Here is a 5,779-nt window from a genome sequence, read left to right as displayed (position 1 = left end):
GAAAAGCCGTAAGGAAAGGAAGTAAATGTAAACTGCAAATTAGTATGTAGTCTTTAAAAATGTTTTCTGTGTTTTAATGGCACTGCAGTCTATGCCAAATGCCATACAACTCCTTGGGGCGGGGGGGAGGGAGGGAGGGAAGGGGGTTGATATTCTGTTGGAAAGGGGCACATGAACTAGATTCAGTTTATTTTGTTGAACTAGGAATCCGCAGTTCACGTAAGAAGCAGCTGGCCAGTATCCAGGAGGCATTTTCAGCCCCCCTGAAATACACTGAGGCACTTATCATCACTGTTTACATGCAAGTTTGGTATATAAAGCAAGATGGAAGAGAAATATGAACAAAGACCCAAAACCAGGAGGAGTGGTGTGCTGAGAAATGCCTCTGCACAGCCAAATATTTTGGTTATAAGGCTTGTTCCTGCACCATTGCCTTACAGCGAGATTCTTTGCCTTGACCCACATGGGAACAAATACAAACAAAGTTTTTTTTATTCTGCCGGTCCCCCACGAAGGGAAAACAAGCCTTCCTACACAATTAAACTACATACTTGTCAGAATCTACTGTATTTCAAACATTTAGGCATCAAACTTCTCTGGTTTTTAGAACTAACTTGGATAGAGTTCTTGGCTTGAGAGAAAACACATTTGACCAAAGTGACTTGCTCTCACCAGAGAGCCCCAGTGTCTTTTCCACCATCAGCCACGGCTACCCCAGTGAGGCCACAATAGCCTGATCCTGTCAGCAGCTCAGCAGGTATGCTGCTGCATGGCTGCATCATCCTCACACTTCTGCAAGACCCCCACATAGTCTTGAAGTGAAGCATGCATAAAAGTGCAAGAGAACAGCACTTTAAATAACACAGGAACACTCCAAAATACCTATTACTCTTCTCTTCATGCTGCCTTCAAGTCCTGGAAGAGGACCAGGTATGTGAGGACTGCCTGCAGGGTGAGACAAACCCTCTTAAGGACCTTTTGTGCCTCTTGGAAAACAATTCATAAAAAGAGAAACTGAAAATACTCAAGGCAGGAAAATCGGAGAGGGTGGGAAGAGGAGAAAAAAAAGAATGCAAAAGGTGCCACACTGAAAAAGCAATTGCAAATTCATTCCTTACACATTAATACTGCATATAGTGCAGACAGAGGAAAACCTACAAGAAAATTATTCTGTTCCAACATATAGAAGACTATACATTCTTTCAAAATTTCTCTTCAATTAAACATGACCTAAAAATCATACTGCATGGGCTGTAGTGGCAAGAAGGGAAAACTCTTCAGTAAGTAATAAAGAAGAACATACAATCTAGGAAGCTACATAGCCTATTCAAATAGCAGAGTGTATTAAAACAAACTGCTTTCAGTCTGGGTGTGATATTTCAAGTCCCATCTGAAAGAAATGCACTGCAGAAATATCACTCTTCTAATCTCCAAGAAGTCAGAACATACACTGAAATCACTCTACCATGTTCCTTTGCCAAAAGCAACAATGACTTTATAGAAAAAAAAAAAAAAAACAAAAAACCACCACCAATTTGAGGCGTGATCTTGTGGAAAAATATCTTACTGAAATTCCTTCTAGATGATGAAATGACAGGACATAGCATGTAAATATGTAGGAGAATTTGAGAAAGTTGTATATTTCAAACAGCAGCAACCTGGAGAGAGGATCTCTCTTGATTTGAGAAGGCTCTGGTTGCCCCAGCGCCAAACAAGCTTTGCAATTCAGAGTAAAGAGGCCAGAAGAGAGCGAAGTGCAGGGGGAGAGCGGACAAAAGACAGAACATTTTACAACTGCACTGCCAGCCTTTGAGCTCACTGAACCGCAGTGACCTTTCTGCCCCTCCATGTCTTCTCCCCAGGCTACAGACTCTGTCCTCCACCAGCAGCGCTCTACCTGCACACTCTCCTCCTCACTTTGTGAGGGGAGACGATTTCCTCTGAACATCCAGATCCCATGGGGGTCATCAGCCCATCACCCTGACTAAAGGCTTGATCCTGCCATCCTTATTTAGGAGCTAGTTCTACTGAACCGCCTGTTATGGACCATGTCAATACACTATAGACCTTTTATACCTCAGCTGACAGCATCCTTGAAACTACACCAGAGTGCAGAACAGTGAGTGTATCTTGAAACCGTAAGTCTGTACCTGAATTTGCAGGAAATTTTTCAACTTACAGACTAAAGGTAAAGACAGCACAGCCCTGAGTTGATGTTCTGAGAGCAATCCAAACTAACCCAGCAAAAAGCTATCCAAAAATCCCGAGCCAATTGTAAAAGAGTGCCACATTTTCAAATGTATTCAGTTATTAAGAGCGGCAATTTTGACAACAGACCTCCTGAAGTCTGTTTAAGGCTGCCAAAACTGAGACAGGACTGAAAAAGAAAAATAAAAAGCCCCTGGAAAAAAAACAAACAAATTTCTATTAGTCTATTTCCACTCAGGCTTCATCAAATCCTTCGGCAGCATTTTGCAATGCAGTTTTGTTTAATTATTTTCAACCAGCCTTCCTCTGCAGCTGGGAAAGCTCTTCCCATTTGCAAAGTTTGCTGTCTGAACCCTGAGATATTATTTTCAGCTCCTCCAAATACATCATGTGTTTTTGTGTCTTCCTCCATGAGCTAATGACATTTTGCAGCAGGCTTCCGAGCGGTAGCCAGGGCTGCGAAAGCAGAGTCAGGCCTTTCTCAACCAGTGCCGCACCCTTAGCAGGGGAGAAAATACAATAAAATAAAGGTAAAAACACTAACACTGAAAAATCTGGAGGTAGGCATTTGCACAGAGGTGATCACTCTCAAAACAAAGTCAGCACAACCTCTGTAACCCAGATTTTTTTGTGGCTCCTCAAGAAGCAGTTCAGCAGCAAGGCGGGCGGGGGGGAGTTTGCTTTCACGCTGCTACAGGGTATGTTGAGAAACACAGAGCTGTCACCCACTCAGTACATATTTTGTGTTTTAGTATACTATGTGTGTTTGTCTTCTGAGAGACAAAGAAATGTACTTTACTAGTTACACTGTAGTATTCTAAGCAATGAATTGAAATGTATCATTAACATCCAGGACAAGCTTTATCTTGCTACTAAAACAAAGGGACTATTCTTTGGACAAATTGAGGGGGAAAATCCCATAATGACAATGAAGAGTTCCTCTCCCTAAAAACTGTGCTGCACAAGAGTAACAATTACGGGCTTATATTCTACAGACTGAGGTCGCAAATGACTGCATGAAGCGATGCATTCACTATTGGGAGAGTAAGTACCATTGATGACAAGGCCTTGGGGCTTCTGCTGTTCACAGACCAATCAATAATCCATTATGAACAAACTACATTTCCCCTCTAATATGAAGAAATGAATAAAAGGGAACTAGTAACACTAGTACTTTCATGGGGGAAAAAACCAACAATGCAGAAATCACAAAATGCCATCACAAGACTTAAAACTATTGGTGATGTCTAACACTGACAGAACTATCCACAATAACCCTTTAGTTTACAGCAGTTGCTGGAGACCACTACATTTTATTTAAAAAAAATAAAAAAGCTTATTTTAAAAACAAGATTTTTCAAGGCCACTTATTCTGGCTGCAGGACAAAACAAAAGCAACATTAATCTTTCAAGGCAAGGAGGAGAAAACGACTAACCTCACCCAAACATCTACCAGCTTGCTTCAAACTATTTTCTAATGCAACGTAAATAAGAACTTCTAATTAGAAATAACTGTCCAAATGTGACTGGTCAACCATAACAAGACTTTATTGCAGCAGCTGCGTTACCATCCAGACATGAGGCCCTGAAACTGTTGTTCTTCCATTGTCATTGTCACATGCTACAATACAATCAAGAGAGGATCCATTTAAATAGAACAACCATAGCAAAACTAAGCATCATCAGTCCAGTTACTACCTAGACCTCTCAACACAGCACCAGAAGGCAGAAGACGAGAAAAGCTCTCCCGAAAAATAACATATGAAATCTTAAATAAAATAAAATAAAAATAAGTTACTGATTTTTTTGATGAGCAACAGTAAATTAGACCCAAAGGAAACACTGAGACTGATATTATTAATGCATAAGGCAGTCTATGTCCCTTTTCTGAAATGTGAAGACTAGTAGTTAAAGTTGACCTGGTAGGGTGGGGGGCTAGCGGGAATGAATGCACAATGTGATTATTGATCAGCCCTAGAAAAGCCAAGAACTGCACTAATGCAGATGTGATTTTTCTTTTCCTAGGGTCATTAATGATATATATTGGCAAGTCAAAAGCTCTTATTCTGACATGCTGTAACAGTATCATTAATTCAGAAAATAAGAATCCTCATAGGTTCAAAAAACAAGGTATCTTTAAAACAAACAAACAAAACACCCAAACAAATGAAAAAAACCCTCCATTTTACTTCAGTGTAATGTTTTCCTATTTGGCCACACCCACTAAGGGAGTTACTTTAGTGGCTTACTATTCCCCAAGACTAAGAATTGAAAGTTAAAGAAACATCTACAGTTCTGATAATTTAAAACAAAAAAAAGAAATGTCAGTTACACACAAAGTAAAAAAATAAAAGTCACTTCAATACTGTGTATTACCTCCTTATTCAAATCGATGGCATTGATGCTGTCTATTCATGCATGTCTATGGAGATGCACATATACATGGGCAGCACAGTATTTTCCCAGCATCCAATAGTGCTTTTATATTTAATGATCTTGTTGGGGTTTTCACTGCAGACCAATTTACACAGAGTTGTAACATGGCCATTTTAAATCTTCAGTGTGGGGGCTGATTTCAAACTGTATGGGCAGGGTATTTTCCTGCCAATATCCTCTGTCATGGGCTCAGTTTGTATCTTAAGATGGAGAAAAAAAATTTTAAAGTATCTATTTTTATTTGCAGTGTCATGACAAGGAAACACTCAGATCTTTTGTTATTTTTATATTATCTGTAGAAGAACAGGGACTGGATCACCAGCCAGCAGAAAAAGCAGGAGTGTAGTACACCACATCCATAGACACTCACCCACCCCTTCTTGCTGCCCCTTTCAATTGCCCCATCAATGCAAGCTACACACAAACCACATCCTCAGCCGCTCTAAGTGCACACAGTGCCATGAAATCAATTTGTATCAAATCAGAAGCAGTATCGCTAGCTAAAACTGGAATGCCTTTGTCCTGTCCAAATCAAGACCTGAATGCAAGAAAAACATGTGCATAATTAAAAGTAAACATTTTGAACTGTTCATTTCCTACCCCAGCAAAACTTACACGAAGCAACCTTGTCCTAACGTACCCAAATTCCACTCTGTCACAACTAACAATTACACCACTAAGGAACAAACTTCAGTTCTTTAATAGATTCATACAGCACTGTAAAAACTTGTCCATAGCAGACTTCAAATGCAAAAATCTGTATGTTTTATACCAAGCTAATTTACTGGCTACAGCTATGTGTTCACCAAGTCAATGGAAGGTAAAGATTATTTCTATGGGACATTGCTGCAAAATAAACTGTGTGGAGAATTAAGAAATTCAAGGTAATAAATTAATTTTGCTTATACCCAATATATCCTACTGATCAAATTGCTACAGTAAAATCATTACCTTAGTAATGTAAGTGTTGCCAAGCGTTAACCTGTTAGCAGACTCAGAATTACAGCACTGTGCTTTGATTAACTACTAATGCCTTACTGAAACAGAACGTTATTTGTGAAATAACACCAGCAAATTGCTTACTTTCCACACCATCCCCTCCCCCGTATTCTAAGGGAACTGCAAAGCAGCAAAA

Source organism: Acanthisitta chloris, unplaced genomic scaffold (assembly GCF_000695815.1).
Source record: "Acanthisitta chloris isolate BGI_N310 unplaced genomic scaffold, ASM69581v1 scaffold41171, whole genome shotgun sequence".
Lineage (NCBI taxonomy): Eukaryota > Metazoa > Chordata > Aves > Passeriformes > Acanthisittidae > Acanthisitta > Acanthisitta chloris.
Note: the sequence above shows the minus strand (reverse complement) of the source record.